Source organism: Patagioenas fasciata, chromosome 13 (genome assembly GCF_037038585.1).
Source record: "Patagioenas fasciata isolate bPatFas1 chromosome 13, bPatFas1.hap1, whole genome shotgun sequence".
In the NCBI taxonomy this organism is placed as follows: domain Eukaryota; kingdom Metazoa; phylum Chordata; class Aves; order Columbiformes; family Columbidae; genus Patagioenas; species Patagioenas fasciata.
Window position 1 is genome coordinate 5179172 of NC_092532.1, and position 24797 is coordinate 5203968.

The 24797-nt window shown below is 39.9% G+C and overlaps 1 long non-coding RNA gene across 1 annotated transcript in view; it reads left to right on the forward strand.

The window, feature by feature from the left end:
* The first annotated feature begins 3 nt into the window (after positions 1–3).
* LOC139829076 (uncharacterized) overlaps positions 4–24797 on the forward strand; it is a 96641-nt gene continuing 71847 nt past the window's right edge. The window contains exons 1-2 of the long non-coding RNA XR_011741296.1: positions 4–64; positions 3152–3270. This is a non-coding gene — a long non-coding RNA (uncharacterized lncRNA). The remainder of the gene's footprint in view (positions 65–3151; positions 3271–24797) is intronic.

The window sequence follows — 24797 nt, forward strand, 5'->3', positions numbered from 1 at the left end:
GCGCAGGCGCAGTGGGCGGCGGGCGGCGCGACGCAGCGCCGGGAGCTGCGATCGCTCCGCGCCGGTGGGCGGGGGTTTGGGCGGTTTTCTGTGGTGAACAACCCTTGTTCAGCCCCGAGGGAGGTGCTGGCTGGCCGGTCGGCCCAGCCCCGCTCCTCTCCTCACACACCCGCGGAGCCGCTCCCTGCCCCGGGCGGGCTGTGCCTGGAGCCCTCTCCCTCTCGTCCCCCACCCTTGGTCTCTGGGGCAGCGCCGCCTTTGGCAGGATTCAGCCTAAATCCTCCTGCCTGTGCTGCAGGATCTCCCGTGCCGTGGCGGGAGCGGACACGAGTGAAGGGGTGCTGGGCAGTGCCGTTTGCATCGCGCCCGAGGAGGGGTCGCCCGCTGCCATGTCCCTGTGGGGTTGGCTGTGGCCTGTGTGGCCCCTCAGCCCGGGATAAAGGCCACTACCAGCAGCCTGCTAGTCCCCAAAACTTGAGAACCTGCGCCTAAATTTGTGCTGGTGAGAACAGCAGGGGCTGTTACCCCTGAGGAAGGGCTGAGCATTCACAGAGGTCTGTACAGATGGAAGGGACAGGTTGGAGCTCTGGAACAGGCTCCCAGGGAGGTGTCACGGCCCCAGCCTGACAGTGTTCAAGAAGAGACTGGACAGTGTCCTCAGACACACGGGGTGAGCTGTGGGGTGTCCTGTGCAGGGACGGGGTTGGACTCCATGAGCCTTGTGGGTCCTTCCAGCTCAGGACATTCTGTGATGGTTGTAGGATGTCTGTCTTGCGCCCTGACAAACAGCAGTAACAGGTGAGCCTGGGCTGGTTGAGGCATCCTCAACCCTACAGCCCGAGTGCCTAGACATGTTCACCTGTTTTCAAAGCTAATCCTTTATAATCAGGTTATAAATTTAAGGAAAATATATGTGTGTTGTCCATTACAGGTTAAAAGTAACTTAGATGGAAATAAGCCCCTCCTAGAAATAGCAGAAGTTAACACTTTTGCCTTGCCTGGCAGTGCTTCCCAAAGCAAGCAAAGGGTTTTCAAAATTATATGTAACACTGATCATACAGTCTTTCAAAGCTTATAGTGCATTTGCTGATACCACTTAAGCCACAGTCATTGCCATTTCAACAACACTGTAGGTGTTGCTTTCTGCTGTCACCCGTTCTGTAATGTCTTGAAATGTCATTTCTCTGGAGTTTTGAGTGCAAAAATAAATTGCATCTATTTCCAAAGAGAAACTTTAATTTTATTCCCGCACAATTGTCCTGTAAGTATTTCTCAAGTTTGTTGAATCGTATGTGGTATTTTGTAGCCAAAGAAAATAATAGTTGTTAATTAGAAATTTATGGCATGTGTGGCTGTAAATCTACATAAGGTTTATTTTTAAGTTTGAGAAGGTAGAGAAAATCTTGTCTGTTGTCTATCCAGTCACTGGGAATTTAATCAGATGCGACAGCTTTGTTTTGCATTTTACTAGTTAGATTTACTGTCATTTGGTAACCTACTCAGAGAATTGTGTGGGTGGTGCTCTGGAACAAACCACAACTTTCCTGCTTGATCTTACTCCAGTAGTTTGAAATTCAGCTATAATAGACACAGTTGTTTTTCTAATTCACATCTGGACCCTTTAATACTCTTATTACATATGCAGAGAATGTTCTTAAGCATACTTCAGTGAGAGGTGGAGGGCTTTTGCTTGAGATGTGGCCACATGTAGAAAATACAAGACTAGTAAATATTTAAAGAGAATTTTATGGAATGAAAAAAAAGTTGCTATATCCTCTATTCCCACAAGAGGACTGGCAGACTTTCTAAGGTTTTTCTTTTAAATATTATATGGTAAGACCATTTGTTCATTTGTTACTCTGAAATTTCCTGACTACTCTTGTCCTGAATTTAATGAGATTTGAGACAATGATACACAAACAAGTTATGTGAGCTATTGCTGCCCTTTGTAGGTGTCTTGTTCAATAACATCCTGTGGATCAAAGATAATTTTTTTTAACTGTTAGGGCATGCACATGTACCTAGAATACACATCCTCATCTCTAGCTTTCCTTTCCAATTAAAAGATTGGTATTTCTTTCCTTTCAAAACCACTCGTGCAGCCTTTCAAAGCACAGTTCAGCTTGGGAAGAGAAGATGTTGCGTTTCTCAGCGATATTTGAGAGCGTTGCTGGTGGTTCCTGTCACTTCCTTGAGAAACGAGCCCATGTTCCTGCATATGCAGCTGGCTCTGCTGTTACCTGTAGCATCAGGGGAAAATGAATCTCCTACCTGCCTCCTCATCCAGTACATTATATCTTTTCAGCCTTGAGCAGGGGCAGTCCTTCCAATTTCAGGGGAATTCAGTTGTGTGAAGAGGAAAGATGCAAGTTCTGAATGTCCTACAAATTAACACGGAGGCTGGATGTGACTTGCAACAGCTGTCTTTTACATGTTTGAAAAGTTGTTATATCACCATCCAATGACAAGGCCTTGCTCTAACTTCCCATTTCCTAGCAATAGTTTTTCATATTTTCAAATAAGGTGGTATTTTTCAACAAGAAATCGCATGGTTTGCAAATGATACTTTTGGCCTGTAAAACTGAAGTCTGGGGGTTTTCAGAGCTGACCGGAGATCGCTAAAGCTTTGCCGGTACAACGTGTGCCTGGTGCCACAGCAGAACTGGCTGTGCAGACAGAGCTACAGACTTCAGAAGGCTGAATGGTTCTGTCAGGTTTATTGCAAGTCTCACACTGTTTAATATTCCCATCTACTGGAATCATGTACTTACCTGCAATTTTAAACCTTGATTAAAATAAAATCTCTTACATACTATTATTATAGAAAAATACTTGGAAATATGGTATAAACGAACCCTAGAAATAAAACCCCCACATTCAAATAATCTGCATTTTACACTGTTTAAGTCAACGTGCTGATTTCCTTGGACATCTGATTCTCAGACATTTGGATTCTTCTGCTGACTTCTCTGTAGGCTTTATGATTTGGACTCAAGTTGGCACGCAGCACGCAATACCCATTCAAAAATTCTGGTTTCGTAACCCTTCCTGAATGTGCTGTTCTGCTGCTTTAAATTGATGTGGCTAGGAAAGTAATGTCAAAGCTCTTACAAACTTAAAAAATGTTTTTTTTTTTTTTTTCCCCTTATAGGACAATCCCAAAATTAATCCCTACACAGCAAGAATACATTGAACATATAGTGTAACATCTTCTATGGCATTCTTGCCACTTGGATTTGAAGTAACTGTGGTATAAACCTCACTTTGAGGGTAAGATTTTGCATCATTACTTGAGGGGTGGAGCATTTCATCTCACCATACCATACTTTCCTCATTTTTCTGCCTTTTTCTTCCTTTTCCCCCCTTTTTTCTCTTATTTCCCTTTTCCCTCTTCTCCTCTTCCTTTTCCTTTAATTGAAATCACAATGCAGAGGAAAGCTTGTAACTATCTCAACTGCACACTCTGCAGATGACTGACAGAAAGTTTTGTTCTTGCCTTGTAATTAAAATCACACCTTGGGGTTTGATTTCCGTTGGACTTTTGCAGAAGGGCTTTAACTTTATTCCAAACAAACTACCTTTAACAGACAAGGTATTAGATGTCAAACATCTTGTTTCTTTTCCCCTTCAAAAAAGGTTTCCTGGTGTATAGTTGCACTGACATTGACAAATTTGAGCAAGGTTGAGGGCAGCTATTGGTAGGTTTACTGTATAGGTTTAAAAAATCTGTTTCATGAAGCATGTATTTTGATTACAAACACAGCAAGACCCTCTATAATATGTCAGATTACTGGAGTGTTCAAATTTCTTTCAACAGTCTGCAACTCAAGCTAGAAAATAAAAATGTACCTGAAGTTTCTTTGTATAATTTTTCTGCATGTAATTAGTTATTTTCTGTTTGTGTAGAAATTGTGGTGTTTTCCATGAATAGGCTTTAATGCAGAGTAAATTAGCCGCTAGTTATTTTAAGATTTTTTGCATGAGGTGTGCTATATACTGATAATGAGTCTACCAAAGCGTAATTTAATTATAACGTTATTCACTTGTATGCAAAATTATCTAGAAACTATGTCAGAAGTGTTATATAGAAAATTTCTGTTAAGACGTATCATATAGTAAAGTTCTATATAAGGAACTATATAAGAAGTATCATGAAAACAGTATAATACAGTTTGTAAAACACAGGTCTCCGCATAACAAAGTCAGATTTTTTTAAAAGGAAACTGTTAGCTTTTAATACTCCGTACCAACAGGTATTTCTTTTATATTCCCAAATTAATGTGCAATGTGGCCTTGTGGCAGGACTAAATAGATGAGAGGTCTTCTGTTTCTTCTAAAGGTTACAGAAACTTGGGTTTGGTTTCAAGAACTTTGTTTTGGGAGTGGATGGTAGAGATTATTGGTAAAGGTTATTGCTTCTTATATGTGGCTTTTTGCAGTAAATTTATCCTTCCTGCATTATTTGGTTTTGAGCAAAAGATACTCTGGTTGATGGAATGCAAATAGAGAAGCTTCTACTAATTATAAAGGAAAAGACAATGTTACTTTGAGCCTCAAAATAACGTTGTCACCTTGGAAGGTTAACAGCTTTTATTGTTACTTGTTTTACATGTAGCTTGGTGACAAGATCCCTGTGTCAGCTGAAGCAATGTGATTTTTGCTAATGCAACAGGATGGTAGAACGCTCACCGTGACTGCAAGTCCAAGTGCGTGAAGTGCGCGTGTGTTTTGCTAATGTGAACAGAGATGGTTTTGATGTCAACTGATTAGATTCCAGAACTGCATCACAGAGTAAGAAGGAAATTTCTTGCAGCTTATGTACACAAAAAACCAGAGCTGGGCTGGGGTAAGAACCTTTGTGTCAACAGTTGCTTCTGAATAGTTGCTTTGAAAGCTCTTACCTATGCTCTTTGAAATACTTTTCACTAGCAAATAGCTGGCAGTAACTGTCAGCATGTGAAAACCTGCTTCAGGTCACATTGTTTCCCTGTATGATATTCAGAAAAAGTCTGTTTGGGCATCATTTCTAAAGTGCCATTTGTATGCCTATGAAGAGTTTTATCACTGATATTAGAAATGCAAGGTCTTGTTCTCATTGGTTGAATGTGCAGGATTAATAATTGCAGTTCACTGCATATTTTCTGAGGATCATGTTCCTCATCTTAATCAGTGTCAAGTTTCTATAGCAACTGGCATTTAAGAGTGAGAGACAATAATGCGTGTTGTTGCCACCGTTAGCCACTAAGAGTAATGGAGAAAATGTTTGAAAGTACATGTCCAAGTATTTTCACACACACCTTCTTCCGTCTCTTAAAGAGCTTGGATTGAGACCTGTGGATAGTGTAAGATCATACTAGTATATGTTCATTTAACTAGACATCAAATAATGTAATTATTTAATTTGCCATAGTTTTTCTTAAAAACGTTGAGCAAAGAAGGACGCAATAAGCAGAGTGATTTGTGGGTTTGCCTGTGATCAGTGTTTATGTAGCATAACAATTATAACTTGTTAACAGAGATATAAAAAACTTGGTGAAACCCAGTTGCTTTAATGACTAGTGTAGTCCAGTAGAAAGAGGTAGGAGAAGGAGGCACAGACCACTGCAAGGCACAGGAGAGAAGTGCGCTAAAACCTTTGGGAGCAGGTTTCTGTGAGCGCAGATCGTATAGAAGCTTGGGATGCTAAAGGCATGGGGAGTCTTTTCATAAGCCTGTTTGTCTGTCACACACAGAAACATTGGGATAAACAGTTATTGTGACAGGTATTTTACACTACCACACCTTTCTAAAAACATCCAAACAGATATGGCTGAAGAAAGGAACGTAGGCAATATTTTACTGATTCTATATATTATTATCAATAAGACTTTTAAATCATTCATGAGCTGAAAGCTTCATTATGACTATTTTCTTGATTTTGTGAATATTAAAGGGATGTTGTCATTTCTAACGTGTATGGCCTGACAAAGTCTGGTGTGGCAGATGGAAGTTTTTACCTTAGCTTGAACAGACCGTCTCATCATTATGATGCATTTTCTCTTTTTTACTGTGGCGCTGAAGTGCTGCATATTGTGGGGGTGGTAATTCCCATCTGTAAATCATTAGTGGTGGAGAAATGATACCTTATTTTGTCTATGAAAAGCAAACCTCATTCATTTACTCATGATAGTAGACAATTATTTGTTTCTACCCCAGACTGCAATAAACTGTATGATAAGGTTTCAATTCAGTCATAATTATGGATGATTACTTTATTATCTGTAGAGCGGTCATATTGATCATGCTGTTAGGGGTGTATGTGTATGTATTTGAATAAGTCCGTGTTTTGTAAATATCTTTCCTGTGACCTTGTTCAAATCCTGTGGGCATCTCTTTTAATAACTCTCTTCTGAAGGGATTTTGTGCACCTGAAGAAATACCTTGTTGCACACCTCTGAACTAAAATAGCAAAAATTTTGCCAGACATGCATGAAATTACATTAAATTTAAGCATTTATGGCCTTGGTTCTTGGCTGCTATTGCTGCACAGGTTGAGAAAATTAAACAGGGCTCAGCTGGATCTACATAGCTTCCCCTATGAGTGGAGTTGGATGGAGAAATGGGATTTATCCATCATCTCTACTTCTTCCTAGTCAAGTGGAGGATTTGGAGCAGAAGAAGGGAGGAACCTCATTAGTGATTGAGTTGGAACCGAAGCCTGCCTTAGCAGCAGCAGGTAGTGCCTTTGGGAGCAGAGAAGTCACTGGTAGAGCCCATTTTTCAGTATTGTGTCGTGTGGTGTCCTGTTCCAGCCCTGCCTGTTTTATCTTCATTCCCTCTCCTCCTTCTTTCCATTTAGTGTGTCCTTTCTGAATGCAAATGACACTTGTATACCTGAGTGTGTAGAGTTGAAATCTGCATTCTGTTGTGTTGTTTACTTTGCTAGATAGTTATATTCCCCTACTTGAAGCTTGCTGCGAGTTGTTTAGGGCAGCAGCTGTCATGGAGTGGACTCCATTCTGTGGTTGCTGGACGCTTGTAGCCACGCAGCAGAGACGCAGCTCCGCTTGTGTGTGTGTCTGGCTCAAATCCATATGAGTGCTGCATGCAACCTGGCTACTGCCTTTCTGCAGCGTTTGAAACATTGGCATTTGCTATAATCATACTGGTCATACTGTCTCCCTCAGGCGTGGAAGAGTATTTAACTCTTAAGAAGATACCCTCAGTAAGATAGCTTAAGGAATACACTATTTTAACATAAAAATTCTAGCTCATCTCTGTTTAAATGGTGAACTGAATGTTGTCTAAATGTGGAGCAGGTTTCCAGATAAAGCCATGTGGTCCTGTAGCAGGGTAAGTTTGGACACTGAAAATGAGGATGGAAAGTTTGAGCTCTAGTTTTTTCTGATGGATGCAACAATATATTTTTTGGAGCTGTAACCAAGTTATATTTAGTAGCGATTCTGAGTCTGATCCTGTTGCCCTCACTCATGTGTAGTCCTGCTCATTTCAAGCACCTGCAAGCTTTGCTCATTCAATTAAGATATTGGAAACCTGTTCTGAATGTCCTTGATTCACTTGCATGGCCAGACTTTGTTTGAAGTCCTAAACCATTTTTTTAATATATATTTAGTTACCTATGTCCTATTTTAAGTTTAATGATGTACCTGAAAATGCTTGTGTTCGTAGCAGATGCAGCAGACTACTCCATTAGACACATATATCACCCAAATAAAAGTGGAAATGAACCTTATCCTAATAAGTTCTAGGTTGCTGTAAGAGGAGAAATAGATAATCAACTTTACACTTGCATTAAATTTGGACTTGTAAACTATAATAGGACAAAGTTTAATCCAAGTGTCTAGCTGAATCTCTGAGGTTAAGCTCCGGTTAGTGTTTTATTTTAGGTAGCAATTCGGCTTTTAAATTTTATTTTGTTTTATATAATGGTTTATCTAGAGGAAACATGGTGAAGAGAAAATAATAAGAGCATTAGGCCACTTGGTGGTGTAATATGCAAAGGAAAATGGATCTGTCATGTCCAAGTGCAGGAAAGGTACATAATAGACTATTTTTATTTGCTTATTATGCAATTAAACATGGTACAAGACATTACCATGAACAATTGCTTTTTAAAGACCTTTAATTTCAAGCAGGTAGTCAAGTACATTTTATAGGATAAATCTGGTTTTATCTTACTGAAGGTATTTGCATTCAAGCTTTCAGTGGTCTGTTAGTTGCTTCAGAAATCCTGAACCAGTTCACAGTGGAAAATATATAATTTTAAAATGGAGAAGGCCACACGGAATCCATGGTCCCCACCCTGCATATGATTTTAGTGACAGCTTTGGTTTTCATCTGCTGGAGCCTGGTGTCCCTCACATTCACAACACGTACAGCAGCTTCTCCTCAACTCGTTGTATAATATTTTATCCAGATGGCTGAGAAGCTGTGGCATTGGGGTGCTTTGAACCGCACAAGCAATGGCCAGAAAGCAGGGGCGATGGGCACCAACAGTCCCGTGCAGCTCCTGCCAGAGCTGCACCGTGATGCTGAAACAAATACACTTACCAAAAACATATATACGCTATACAAAACGAAGGGTAATGTGTGGGAGATCAAGTTGGTGGGGCCCATTTATTTTTCTCCATACAATAAGAAGAATGAAAGGTCCGGCCTTCCATTGCCTTTTAGTCCAAACTGCTTTGAATAGGCACAAGACTTTAGAGCTTGGCAGGATGCCCCAGGTTCTGTCGAGCAGTGTGTGCAGAGATAAAAATTTGTACTGCATGCACCGGTGTTCATGTCGGGGGAGAAGAGTGAGGATAAAAGAATCAGTATAACGCTGCTCTGCAAATTCTTGCACAAGTCAACGTTTTCCATGCTCAGTGGGGCCCACTGCTCCTACTTATACTGTCCTAAAATGACAGTCGGCCCTTTGAAGGCAACCATGTGGCTGATGTGGCCCCTGGTGAAGATGAGTTTGACACCCCTGCACTAAGGAATGTCAGTTTTCATCAAACTATTGTTCTGAAATGGTAATCAGAGTTTTCTTTTCTGGGGGAAAGAAAAAAACAAGGAAAAAAGAGGAAATTTTCATTCCTACTTGACAGAAACATTGAAGTAACAGTTCAGTTGCATTTTCAGATTGCGGAAGGGAAAAAAGATGTTTTGACTGGTATTTGGCTTGAGTTTGGTTTGGCTTTATAGCCTACAGCCTAGAAATGAAGAAAATTTAGGCCAAGGCTGTTCAGATTAAATTGAAGACATGATTTAGCCTTGTCCTTGATGATTGTACCCAGTCTAGGTACTAAAAGAAGTAGCAGGTACTTGCAAGTGTCCGAGTGGCTGCTAACCTGCTGGGACCTTGGCCGAGGTGAATTTGTCTGTATCATATTCTTATGCTTCTCTGTCAATCCAGAGTGTATAGTTGAAGTGAGAACTTCCTGTTTTGGCTCTAAGATCTGTAAGGACGGGCTTACCCTTTAAATCACTGTGGAGCGCATTCCTGTGCTTCGGGAGACAGGCAGCGTCAGTGATGGTTGATCTCTGGTTTATCTTCCTTGTTGGTGTGGGTGATGACCTCCTGGATCATGTGCTGCTGGAAAACCTTCAGCACTCCCCAGATTTTTACATAAATTAGACCAGAAAGATACTTAACTTTCCCATAGCAAGCCAGCTGGCAGATAATTGCGCTCCTTATGTTGTGCACGTTAGCTCCTGAAGCTTCCAAGCGGTATTGATGAGCAATGATGTGGTGTGGATAGGGAACACACAATTCGCAGCATACTTCTATAGCTCCTGTGATATCATCCACAACTGTGTTTTCTGAGTGAAATCTTGGGAGGACAGCAGCATAAAGAGCATGTACCACAAGGTTACTGATCCTTTACATTGCTGATCATATGGAACCGAAATAACGCTATTCCAATATCCAAATATTAAGGACCTGTTGCAAGCTATGAATCTTGTAAAAATTACTACTCAGAAATTACTGTGTAGAAGTTACTAAGAACTTTTGGGTTAAACTTCTGCTTTTTTGTCTTTTTCCTCTCTGAACCCACTCAGTACAATATAGATCGTTTGGAAGAGATTGGCTGGGATCAGAAAATTGGCAGTTGCAGAAAGGAAATGAATTTAAATGAAAACGATGAGAGATTGTTCTGGCTAGGCTGACTTACTAGAACTCTGCATCGGTTTTAGTTCTTCCAAAGTTTTGGTGAACAACTATCCTGATGTGGAACGAGAGGGGAGACGATGCGCTCTGAGGGGAGGAACGTGGCTCCGCTCTTATTGTGCTCTTCTGTTAAGAGGGTTTGCTGAAAAAATGTACTGAATGACAACGACATGATCAATTTTTTGTCACCTTTAAAGAAAAAAATGTCATTTCCTCAAGGGAGCGATGGAGGGAGTTAAGGATTCAAGCATGTTACTGTTCAGATAGGGTCTGTTTGGTTAGACCTAAATTCCTTATGTCATTGCTCGTTAATGTTGTTGTACCAAGTGTTTATGCATGAGTGTCCGAGAAGAACGGGACGTGATCAATTCAAAACGGCCTTGTCAGACTGCATGAGAAGTTCACTCTGAGATGTATATGGAAATGCGTGCTTTATGATTCGCTCTGACAGGATATTCACATGGCTGCTTTAAGTGTTGCTCCAAATCTTTTCACAGTAGATGATCAATTAGTGCTTTACTCATTCTTTCTATTGATTTAAAACATGAAAACAACAATACGGCCACATCTCACAGGATTTTTCTGTATGCTCTGAAAGGAAATCCATCAGATCAGTGATCTGTCCGGGTCTGTCACCACCTGGTTCTGAGGAGATGTTCCTCTTGTTGCCATGATTTCCTTGTTTCCCATTTTAGCAGAAAGTGACCTGAATCACAGCACCACATTCTGGTCTTGTAGTTGGAATGGACTTCTTGGGTAGATTTGTGTAAACCCTTCTTTCCCTTCTTGTCTCCAAAGGACACTACTAAGTCTAAAAATTGCTTATCTTAACAGGTCATGAAAGTTTACACAGAGTTGCATGAGGCAAGTTAAATGTGTGGTGCCATCGTTATGTCCTGATGTTACATCCTGCTGTCGAACGTTTATTTCTCCAAAGGACTTTGTCTTGCATGCTGAGGATGGAATGAGCCGATATTATTGGAAGCCTGAAGTGCGTGTTTTGGTTTTTACCCTGTCTTGTGGCAGGTGGTTCCACAGCCTGATTGGGCATGAAGGTGTTTTGTCTTCAACCTTGTCTTTGTTGAAATATCTGAACATTAGAGATATTTATGAATGTAGCTCCTGATCTCAAGCTTCTCCTAAGAGCTGTTGCCAAAGTGGTACATGGGAAGCAGTTCAGGAAGCAGTTTTACCATAATTAGATGGCATTTTCACAGTCCTTACTAGACCCGCAATATTGCTGGAAATGTTTGTTTCAAACAATCTATAAGGGGCAGTGCAAACGTTCTTCTGCTTTTTATAGAACCCGTTTCTCATTTTGCAAGTGGACGCTAGATAAAAATGGCAATGCAACTTCAGAAAATTAATTTAACACTTTCACTTGATTTAATTGGAGGCATAAATATAAGAGTCATACTTATTCGACTGAAACCTTATATTTATTGTTCCCTACCAGAATTCTTGCTTTATAGTACAGAGCAACACTTCACAGTTGCCAAGTTTCACTGGAGATGAAGTGATAATCTCTGGCTGTAAGTTGTAAATTGCTTTGGGATAAAAGGTACTGCATAAATGTAAATTGTTACCTTATTAAATGCAAGTGTAGCATAACATGGTTTTCAAAGTACTAATGAGTATTTTCTTTGCAAGTCTGATGGCTTTTTTAAGATAAAATAGCACTGGGTTTATTTAATCAGCCTAAAAGGTTCTTATCTAGCTCATTGTGATGCTTATTTTTGTTGCTATAAACAAACAATATTTGGAAGAATTGCAGGATAAAATAAGCTGAAGTTACAATGTTTTGATTACCAGTCAGGTTGCTTATTTTCCTGTTTAAATCAAAATTGAATATTTTATGATAATTCGTACTAAAATATATTATTTTGTCTTGTTCTTGTCACACAGAAGACAATGTCATAGAATCTAGTCTGGATGTGCAAAGGATTAAAGGTGGTAACACCACAGACACTGTGAATGAGAGGATCGTTTGGGGGATATTGAACCGCAGTACTGATCAATACCAATTCAACATGTTTCTGTGTCGTTTGTATGGCTTCAGTTCCTTCCCCCCATTTATATGGCTTTTAATAGTGTGAAGGAACAAAAATAAAGGAGACTATAGCTTAAATGAGGCTGGAAGATCATCAGATTCTTCTCAATTACGCAATTGTGGTTGTTAGGAAGTGCTGGGATCTCACTTCTACCCGACTACATTTACCACTCATTTGAGTTACCATAAGAATACAAACATATGTTTACATACCAACCACTGCAACGTGACAGGTAATATGCTTAAAATGTTGTTGTTTGACAGACTTATCCAGGGAAGAAATGGAGGAAAATAGCAAGGTTTTCAGTAGAAATTGCTTAGGAAGAAGGACCATAGCTGAGTATGTCCTTGCATGTGGAGCAAACAGGGGAAAAAAGCTCCCAGATAATTGGAAATTGTAAAGTTCTGTAACAGTTGTGAGAAAAGCAGCAAGCAAACTTGAGGAGAAGGGTTAAGCCAAAGTAGCAAAAACCCATTAAGGCTTAAATAATGATACAAGAGCATGTAAAAACTAATTTTTGTTGAACACTCAACTTTTAGCAGGTTGAACATAGTTTCATTTTTGTCCTGAAGTACACTTCAATAACAATATGTACTTCTATATATATATTTAAGAATACGAAATGATGTATATAAATGCTGAAGGTTTTATGCATGTGCATTTTAGCAAGTCTAATTTCACTCTCAGGGCATGTTCACATCAGGTAAACACTGTCATTCTGTGTTTTGATTTGATTCATTATTATTCTGACATAATTCACGATATAAAACACGGGAAGGGAATAATACCAGTGCAGCAACAGACAACATGGTGAAAATTGGAACTGTATTTTCCGGAGCCTTATTGCTAAGCCAACCTCATGGCCAAAAAGGAACAAAAGTCAGTGATTTAGTGTGAGTACACATGGATGGCAGAAGTGAAGGGGTATTAAGTATCTATACGTATCAGTACCCAAATGAAATTGCATTTGTGTCCTGTATGGGTCCATCTGACTAAGGCAGCAAGGGATGACAGTGGGCTCTGTTCACCTGTAGGCTCTGCAGTATTTTTTGTTGGCCTGTGTTGCAGTCACATCTTTATTTTGCTGGATGACCATAGGAACAGCGGGAACCACTCTACCTGAGATTTACAACAGCATCTGTTTTAACAGCTGCCCACCTCATTCCCTGATGGTCAACTGCAAACCGGCACATGGCTTTGGGGTTAAACGGTGCCGACAAAACTAATAATAGTTAATTTGGGTCCTCTGGCCCCAGCTCAACATAGCAGTTAAGCATGACTTCAAGAGTCAGGGTTCAGAATTCAAAAGTGGAATTGCACGTGCACCGCTGGCTATGACGTTTGCTCTTATTGTCTTGGGGCAGGAGGGGGTGCAATTTTACGGTACAGTTGTGGAGATTTCTTACATGGAATTCTTAATGGTTTCCAGGTACTGGAATATTTAATGATGTTTCCTACATAAGTAAATAGTATTTAGGTGTTTTAATTCGTCTTTTTCCATGCTATACAATAAAAACGAAGTCAGTGGTTATGCAGTAGCCCATTAAGATGCTCCCTATTGAATCAACTTTGTCAAGGAGTGGCGGGATGAGGATTTATGGCCAGAGCGGAGGGACAGAGGCCCAGCATGGAGATCGGCACAAGTGATCACAGAGCCTGGTTGGCTCCAGCACACGTCAGGAGCACGGCTGCAGCTCTGTCCAGAAAAGACAGTTCCAGGAGGGGTATCGTCTGACCCCTACGTCTCACGGAAACCTTTTGTTACACTTATTTTTTATTCCCTCTAATCCAGGGGTGTCAATATCATTTTTAGTAGGGGCCACATCAGCCTGGCGGTTGCCTTCAGAGGGCCAAATTTATTCTTAGGACTGTATAAATGTAACTGCTTCTACATTTGTACAGTCCTAAAACTGAATTCAGCCCTTTGAAGGCTACCGCGAGGCTGATGTGTCCCCTGGTGATCATGAGTTTGACACCCCTGCTCTAATCTCATGAACTCTTTATAACTGGTATTACACCATGTTTCATCTTCACTATTTTTATTTTCTGTCATCTCTTGCTGAATATATTAATTTATTTTAGATTGTTGCTCAGTACATGAGCTCAAAAGACTTCTAACACTAAATATAAACAAAACTAACAGCCTGGTCTGTGAAATTATAATATCTGCTAAAAACCAAAGGATGTGAACTAGAACAGCTTTATGCTAGTTGGTTTTAGATTATTTTCTGCTTTCACTACGATTTCCTACTTAGGCAAATACTGTGTTCAGGAGAGCTACAGAAAAAAGAGCTAGAGGCACAAATAACCATTTATTGGTTTATCCTGCTCTTTGGATATATAAAGATTACATATGGCTCTGGTCTTCAAAATTAACCTGCAGATGTTGTACAGCTGCGCGTCAATGCCTGAGCACCTTCCTACCTGGAGCATCATGGGGTATCCCACCAAAGTGATTAAAATAAGCACTATTTTTTGAAAAGAAGCATAACACGTAAAGTGAATCCGAGCATTTATTAAAGATGAAGATAACAAGAAGCAAACAGCTTTCTCAAAAAGGAGGCAATGTTTATTGACCTTACCTTACTTGTGGTCCTGTAGGTATCGCTGTAGTGTTAAAACATTTCAGAAAAATGCAGCATTTCTTTGGCACAATGACATATTTAGCAGTCTGCTCAGGCTGTTTCAGACTTCCATTAGAACCGTATCATTCTGTTGAGGATGCTTATCCATACACCTTCATGAACTGATTTGAAAAACCAGAGTGGTTGTTTTTCTAGGCTAAATTTGGAATTGAAATCCAGCTGACAGTGCCAATGCTTTCACCTGGTTTACACAGGTGAGTAGTTGACTTGAATGTCCTTCAAGTTTTATACATCTCAGTTTATAGTCAAGGAGTTACACTGGCTATTCTTGACTACAGACAACGTTTTTTGCTTTAATTCTTCTGTGGTTATTCACTGACAAATTTCTGCATGAACCAGCTAGATACCTGAAGCATTTACATTTACAACCAAAGAAAAAGAAGTATATGGCTTAACGAGGTGAGGGTGTGCTCCTAATCCTGCTGAATTGGGGAGTGAGTAAATGTGCCGACTTCTCTTAGCCAACAGGCAGCTAATTAAGTAATAGCCTTTTCAGTTAAATGCGTTATTCTTCACACCTTGAAACAAGGTCAGGTTCTGTTAATAGATTTCAAGCCACTCTGTATTAGAAACAGATTGTAACGTGTATTGACTGTAGGCTTTGTGTTATTTTCCTTAAAGTAAGAAGGCTTATTCTGTGAGTGTGCGGTTCAAGGCATTTGCAGGCAGGATGAGCTGCTGGTTTGGTGATACCACATAAGAGAACTGCTTTTACAGAGCTTAAAAATACTTAAATTCTCATGTCAGGCTTGGATTTCACAGCCCACGCCGACACGTTCTAGAGATAGAAGTTGATGGAAATATTTACTGACCAGCAAGAGAGACGATCAGAACAGACAGGACCACTGTCCCTTCTCAGGAATGCTGTAGTTCACCAACAGTTAAGTGTCGGTTACTTGTTAGCACAATTCCTCGAGTATTTTAGCCAAAACTAATTCAAAACTCAGTTGTATTCTAGAAATCTTCAGGATTAAGTGCAACCAACAGAATTTGAGCTCTCTGTTGGCTTTCATGGTAAATTATTCTGAGTTCTGCTCCACAGCCTTTGCTTGCCGTTGACTGATGCAGAGCTTCAGCTACTGAAAGTTCATAAGAAAGAAGGTGAAGATGTATTTTGTATCGGCTGTGAAAATAAGGCATTGAGCGATACCTGTGCACCAGTAAGTCAACAGAGTTTATTATTTACTTCACAAGGGAGGCCCAAACAGAAGTGCTGCAGCCACACTTGTGAGTGGTTTGTACTGTTCACTGCCACATCCATCTGCATAAATAGGCTTCCTTGCAGAATTTAGATGACTAGAAATGCCTCCTCTTTGGCTTTATTAATGTCATTTATTTTTAATAGAGGGGAAAATTGAAATAAGTTCTTTATGTGAAGCCTGTTGAGGAAAGGAATCTGGGGAAAAAAAACTTAGAAGTTAATTTTTTTTTTTTTTAATCTAGAAATCTTGTGCTTAGTAAGTGTTTAAAAATTTCTGGCAGTCCTGTTAGTAAAAATAATTATTCACAGCCTTCTGGGTGTTGTGGAGCTTTTCATTTCATATGTTCAAAAGAAAGGGAGATTCTTCCAAATCCTCAAATGTACAAAAGTACATTAATTTCATTTTCATCACATTTCTGCATTGCATTAGATTTGCATGGATTTTTAACCCAGAGATTTAGCAGTGGTGTGGGAAGACAAGCTTTCTTTTTGCCTTCTTTTTTTCATTCCAGGAGGGCATTTTGGGTCATTTTAGATGAAAGAAACTTCAGTTCATGCTATTATGTTGGTTTCCTGGTTACAGTTCAGTTTTGATTCCTCCTCTAGAGGACACACGAAAGGGAAAAATGTTGGCAACTATATTGGACCTCTGGGTGGTTGCGTTCCTCTGTAATTTTAGCACAGATTGTAGTTAGTCCTTCTGAATAACATCAGCCTTCCTTCTCAGGTTGGTCCCACTGATTATCTCTTGGGCAGAGGATATTTATTTCTAGGGACTGTTTAGGTAGAACCGTCCTGGTCAGTGTACCTAGAAGTGATGGTTCTTGTTTGTTTGACGGGGGAATATGGTTCCCTGGGACTACAGAAGGCTCGCACGGTTTAACAAAATGCAAGATACTGCAGTTTGCATGAAGAGGTCCAGACACTCCAAGTGATGGAAAGGCCATAAAGATGTCCCCAAACAAGGATTTTGCTAATGTGGCTACTGTTTAGGGCTCAAGTTAATGTAAAGGCACAGAAGGGAAGGTTGGACGGTGTTTGCACAGAAGGGGGAGTTCTGGATAGCTCTACTGCCATTGAGCAGCCCCTAAAATATCTCAATTATTGTATTAGAGTGAGTGTATTAGATCATTTAGAGAAAAGAATTTTTCCTGAAGGAAAATGCTAAAGTGACCTCCCAGTATGAGTTCCGGGTTACATCTACTGCAGGTGAAATGATGAATCACATTGCTCTTTTAAAATATGTTATCTAAATATATTAGAACATGTAGATTGATGGCCATTCACATGGGTGCTTAGGAAGAACATCTCCCAAAACAGAGATGTAGGAATTTCTGGTGTCGATAGCGAATATGGTTATATTCTTTCTTCCCTATTTATTTTTAGTCAAATGCAGATTTATGTTTCACTGTGCTTTACTAATCATGCAACCACTTGCTGAATGTTTTACGATGGGTCTGTTTCTCTGGGAGTGCCTGGTACACTGAGTATTCTTGATGACAACTGGTACTTCATAAATGCAGGATATTAATAGCATAAGAGCTTTATTACTTGTTTAGAGTTCCACAGGTTGTTTCTGTTAAGAGAAGAATTTTTTATGTGGAAAGACACATAAAAGCAGTTTCTTATTCACAGACAATACATACAGTTCTTAGCTAGGCATGGTTGGGATCAAATGGCAGCAAATAATTTATTGGCTTTTAGGTCCTGACCCTTTGTTTTTGCAAGTGCACTTGCTCTCTTGTTTTCTCTCTCAGGGATGTATTACCAGGCTTTTCTCCCTCTGTCCTTGACTTTCCTGCTGCTTAATTCCTGCTGCCTCGAGTTGCCTTTATATATTTGCGTGTGACTCTGCTGAAAATCTTCCGGCTGCTTTTAGCATTTGAACGTGGAGAAAAACCTCAGTCTGCCCAGCCCAGCTTCTAGAGCTTCATGGCTGCAGAAATGGTGTTGGCAGTGGTGGCTGCCATGGAAAAATGGCCGTTGAGCTGCTCTCGTCGTGACACGTGGCTGCTGCACCTGCTGGCCTGAAGGCAAGGTAGAAGACTACCAGTAGGTCAAAACCCCATTGCTAGGGAGCTGCCTGATGTTCAGTGTGGAAGAGCCAGAATGAATGCATATTTTGTGCACCTAAAAGACCTTGGGAAGACAACTAGAAGGCTTTTGTGTGCAGCTTGTACCACTTGGAACATCAATGTTGTGCTACCTCCTTTTTGGCTGGTTTTATTTGAGCGCATTATTCAGCATTTAAGTCAGAATTGGTTTTCCAGCAATACTGCGTAGCATTGAGATTTGGATATAAATGCAAGAATATCTGAAATTATTTCAGATTTGATCATGTAGGAACTACTGCTTCTGCATGGAACCAAAGTGCCGTATTTCATTGTCTCAATTCCCCAATCAGATACACATTTGCTTAACAGGGAGTAGAACCTACTGTGCGGATCTATATCCCCATTGATCACATGGAGAAAACATCGCCACCATCATGTAGAATAAACCGTTTCTTATGCCTTGTGATTATCAAACATTATTAGCAGCTTGTTGGTGTTCATGTGACAACTCTTACTGCCTTTGTTATGGATATGGATAGCCTTAGACCTATATTTTTTTGTTTTGATTGACATGAGAATATAGCACATTAAAAGACTGTCTGACGCACTCTGGCGGCTGCTTTGTTGCTGTAGAGGTCAAGGTTTCGTTGTTCCAGGTGTTCTGGCTACCTACAGAGAGATGGCCCTTGACCAAAATATCTTACCACCTAACTGCAAAACACAATTTTTACATTTTGCTGATGTTATGGCTCAGAACATTTTCCTGTACCTTTAACTAATCCTATTTTCAAAATGTGATTTTCAAGCTGTGTGTTTATGTGCAGTAGGACAGGTGCATTCAGGGACCGACCATTCACTGGGACTGTCACTGTGCTCAACACATCTAGTATTTCTGAGAGGCATTGGATATATTCATTTTGTGGTTATACAGCTTAACAAATTCAGGGTAACAGGACAGATTATTGCCGAAGTAGCTATTATGGTATCTGGGAATACAGAAGACATTGCGAGGACTGAGCTGTAATCCTGATGTTATGACAGTGTTTGCCACCCAATGACTCCACATCTCCTTTTCTAGATGATTGTGGGGAGTGGGAATTGTGTCAGTGTTTTATTTGTATTGTTTATATTCTTTTAGAATGACGTATGTCAGCCTTTCTTTAAACGTGATTCTTCTGGTGTCACTTGAACATTTATTTTAATGATTTAATTATTTTGGGCTTTTTGTTGAAGTTTCTTCTCCCTCCTCAGTGCTAATTGATTGTGATTTTATTTTAGATTTTATACAGTGCGTGGTGAAGCACTCATTGATGGATTATTTGATATACTGAAGGAAAGAACAAAGATCTAGTGAGATATGATATAATGCTAGAATATTGTTGCAATTCAGATAAAAATAGTGGGTGATTTAAATTATATGAGAGGTAAATATGCTACAGAAAGTTCTCATTTATATGTTTAATATCTTATAAGCTAGTATAAAATGTGGTGGGTTTTTTTCAGGAGTAATTTAGACTAAATAAGTGGAAACTACGTGCATAGTCAGTAATTGCTATTCTCATCATAACAGCAAAGTAAAAATATGTAGTATTACTTCGGGGATGCTATTCAGAATGAAAGAATGCTGTGTTTCAAGGCTAGTGGAAAGTATGATTAATACTTTAGCAATGAAGTATTTTGGATGTTTTCATGTGTGGAGTTACTGCCATACCACTATAAAGACTTAGTCCTGGCTTATAAATGAGCTTGAGCCCTACAGTTCCTTGTATGAGATGTTTAAAGGTCACGTCCCTTTTTGGAGTTTTATTTCTAAAAGTAATGGAGCAGAAATAGCTTCGTATTTGAAATCTTTCCAGCAGAGGCACATGTTGAATGCAGATTCAGTCGGGTTCCTTCGCAGTCCTGTTTCCACTGCCAGAGTTTGGTCTGGAGCACTTGCCTGTTGTCTTTGCAGTGTCCGTCCCGTCTTGGATCTGCTGAAGTCAGAACGGGGCGATGCAAGTACCAGATCTGCAACGCAAAAGCGCAAGATAGAAAGAGAAAGATCATGATAGTCTCATTATCAGAAGGTGAATGAAAGAAGGACTTAACTTGGAGGGGTTTATGAGAGGAAGAAAGAACAGAAATGAGGAGACAAACAGACCGTGACTTAGGAAGGGAAGCAAGACCACACTTTGTGGATGAAGTGGTACAGCAAGTAGACTTGTTCATTCCTTGCTCTTAGTCAATCTTGCTCTGAAAAGTTCTTGTGAATAACATATACATTCATCAACCATGCAATTTGTTTGGAGAGATTGCAGTGATATTTCACAGTAATATCATCCCATTTTAATACATTTTAAAAAATCATGTTTAATTCATCTGCTGAAAATGGTGTGGGTAGCAACTGGAAACATTTCTTGAAGGATGCGAGGCATTCAGGGTGCCAGATGAGAACAGTGGCATATGGATTGTGATTTTTTTTTTTCCTGTGGAAGAAGTTGGAAATCTTCACCCCAGTGAAGCAGTTCAAAGTCAGGCTTTATAAAGCTATTCTTTGCGACACAAATATGGAAACTAACCTTGTCATTTTTCACTGGTGTTCTGCTCCGCAGCCGAGGATCCAGGAGAGCTTTGGCGAGCCATAGCTGACATTGTGCTGCTGGTGGCTTCCCCGCAGTGTGAATTCCTTTGAATGGCAGTTTCTCTAGGGGGGATTAGCCACCACAGATGTCACAGATCCTGGGAATATCTTCCATGATAAAAAAAGGAGAGCTGGCATCTCAACTGTCATTTAATAATCTACAGACTCGTTAATTTATGTGTTTTATGAAATTTGATGCCTGCAGATACAACAAACCTGTTCTTCAAGTGCTTGCTGCTTTGATTGCAAAATGTGTATTAATTTATGTTCTTGTGGAACAGTTAGATTATAAAATGCCAAGTTGTCTTTGCTTTGTATCTTTTAACGTACCAATGGATATATCAGGAGTGCTGATCTCCCCATTATGTATGTCTTAAAGCAAGCCTCTTTGACTAATACCTTTCCCTTCCTTTTCTCATCCTCTCCTCCCTGTGTAATGTTAGTCTAAAATGCTGATTAAGGTCAAAACGAGTTTATGCCAGTTAAAAACAGACATATGGAAAGTTCCAGCACTGAGCCCCATAAGCTATGAGGGAGGAATTTATAGCCTCGCAGTGCTCCCAGCGCTTCTCTTTAATTAACTACTCTAAGCATCCTGAAATTCTCAACAATAATCTGCCTGACAACAGGGAAGCCTCTAGTTCTGTATATAGTAGTGATGACCCTGCCCAACAGCATAGATGAGTATATCAGGTGTTCTGTGACCTCCCAGCAAACTCTGACACTCCTTGGCCTGCACTGAAGATGTGAAAAATCAGTTGGTTCAATTGTTTTGCTTTTATTTAAGGAAAACGTATTCTACCTTCAGTTTTGCTGATTTTACTTGTAAAAGCACATTTGTTTCTTTATTTTTTAGAAACAGCCAAACAGACAGAATTCCACAGTGCTTTTAAGCATGTATGGAATCATAGAAACATTCTGGTTTGAGAAGGCCTTTAAGATCATCGATTCCAACCATCAACCCAGCCATGTCCCTGAGAACCTCATCTCCGTGTCTGTTCAACCCCTCCAGGGAGCCCACTCTTATTAAGTTATCTGCTGCCTCTTATGACCCTTAGGGTTCTTTTTCAGAGTTACTGCTTTCCAGAATACTCCATCCTGTAAGTATGACCACCCCTGTTTGTTCACAGATACACGATCTCACATTTGGCTTTGTTTATATGTGTTCTCTCATTGGCTGCACAGGACCTATTCTTGCTATGGTTCAGCTCTCCATCGATCGTTACCTGCAAACTTTTTCAATATTTATATGTTTTCCCTTTATCACTGTTGAAAACGTGAAACGCCACTGACCACGAATTCATTTTGTCTTAATAATGATTCAGTTTTTAATTTTTTCTTAATATTTGCCAATTTTTCTTACTAACTATTCATTGAAATTAAGACCAGTTATTCATCAAAGATCTCACAGCCATTGAAGTGCTTTATGTCTGCACCTCTCACCTTTATCAACCCAACTTATTTCATAAATGAAAGAGATGAAGTAAATCTGATGTAAACCTTACATTATTTTCCAAGCTGCCTTGTGATTAGGAAATACGTATGCCCTGCCAATATCTAGACATTTTCCTCCTTCATTTTTAAAAATTACACTAAAAACTCTCTTGTAATAATGACAAAAATATGGCACGCTATAAAGCAGTGTCATACAGTTCTCATTGATTATTGTAATGACTAATATGCGTGTGGATATGTTCAGATTGGGGGCATTAATTCCATCACAGAATTTAGGGGAAGCTGTAGCACCTGCTGAGGTTCAGGGTCAGGATTTTCACGGTTAACTTGTACTGTGCTTTGTGCTGGTAGATCATCTGCTTTCAAACTAACGAGTTTATGTTTACGGAGCTGGTATTAAAGATGTGTCTGTAGGGTGTAAGGTTTTAGGGAAAGGTTACAAAAAGGTATATAAAATGGAAGCTGCTCAGTTATTAAGTCCCTAAGTGTGGTTGTACAGTGGTACTAAAAACAAACAATGAAATATTTACTTCCATGAAATAACGTTACTGTCTTTGGTTCCAAGTTTTAATTTTTCACTGTCAGGAGTAAGTGTTGATCAGTTCACTATTGTGGAAAAAATGTGGCTTTTGGGGGACTTAGATTTGTTTCCTTTCCATTTTATTGGGTGGGACAACGTTTTTGTTTAAAGAAAAGGGTAAAAAGCAGGCTGATTTACATTCTACATGACTTTACAATCTTTGCCATGTTAGCCTGTATTTCCTTCCTTTTGAAGACAAATTCCCAGCCATCCCCTTATTTCTTTTCCCCCCTCTGTCCCTGACCCTGTCATTACACTCTTGAACCCCCTCATGTGACCTTTTTTGATGCTGGCCAGAATGGGCCAGTGTCTCAGATGAGGAGGTTTCATTGTTTCATAGAATACCATATTTATGAGAGCATTTCTGAAGCTACAAAGGGCAGTTAGACATCTGACTGGAAATCAGTATTAACTGCATACTTCACTCCCTTTCTACCTTTCAAAATCTCGCTGTACAATAGTATTTCCCTCTGGAGTTGTCTGAATAAGAAGGATAACAGATGTGTGCGTATCGTGGTTGCTTACCCAAGACATCGCTGCGTAAATGTAGTAAGTGAGGATCAAGATACTTTGTGATATGCTCCACCATGTCAAAACAGTGGCTAAATCTTTTCACTGAAGTGGTGATTAGGAAGTTTATATTTAATCCAAATAGTCCCTAAGTGCTGCTACAAAGAAGTAAGACTTAATTGCATTATTGTTTGTGACATATGTTGTATGCAGTACACATTAGAATCACATGCATTGTACAAAGATTTTCAGTATCAGCTTTATTAATTGAGGGTGAGCATTTGAAAATTCTGGTGCATTAACATGCTAAAGACATTTCTACTTTCTGAAGTTCCATATGTTCTGACTTGAAAGCGACTCTACCAAGGGCAACATTAATGGAGAGAATATTTAGCTATTTTTCAAACTTCTAAGTATATACAACCACTGTTCCTGCTTACTTCAACAAATAAGTAAGACAGGTTCAGTAAAACAATATGTAGCATCTAAGGAAACGGGAAAATGGTTGTATGAACAGAAATGTTGTAAATTGCCCACATGTCCCAGTCACTCTCAATGAAACATTTACACCTGGGAACACCTGTATTGCTTGAGAAAGTGAGATTTAGCCCACACTGCCACATCAAAATCGTGGTGTCTTTGTAGCCCAGATCCGTGTACTTGGCTTAGCTTTAATTTGTTTCTGTTTTCAGTAGTAGCAAAGACGCCATGTGCAGGGCTCCAGCATAAGGAGCAGCAGCCAAAGGAAGTGGCCATTAAATGGATTATATCTCATTTTGTATTCCACAATATAGTTAGTGCCCGGTAACTTTAGTCATGTTTTTAATTGGGCCCGTTAGATTAACTCTAGCAAAAACCAATCTTAATTCTACTGTCACCTTTAGTGTGCATGCTTGCCATTTGACTCAAGTCAGCGCCGTTCTTGGGAAAATGGTATTTCAGGCCTGTCAGATGAGAGCGACATGCTTTGATGTGACCATATGATCGCAGGTGACATATTTGTGGCTCAATCTTCACCAGACCTATGCCTGTCCTCACAAAATAGGTAAGATTAGACTGTATTTTAGCTATGTGAGTCACGACAAAGTATAAAGATGAAGCAGAAGGACACCCACAGCTAGTTCATAAGGTCCCTGCTTGCTGGCGGCTGGGAGATGCACGGAATGAAGAATCACCGCATGATGGTTCTGCCATTATTCTGCATCAGTGCTTGGGTGGCTCTTGTCATACTGCCACAACCATACAGGACTTAGCCTACAGTAGATCTCCTTTTGTCCTAAACTGGACACCCCAAACTGAGTAGAAATTGGGCAGGATTTTGAGCCTCAGCTGATCAGTGGTGTTGAAACAATTGCAGATGTTTTGCTGCAAGGTGCCATGTAAGAGCAATTTACTTTTTTGTAGCATAGTTTGCAGAGCTGTCATGGAGGTTGGAGGGAAAATAGCATCAAGGCGAGGATTTAATATTTGGCATTTTTGCTAACTTAATGGTTGTGTGTTCATAGAGGACAATTAGAAAAGC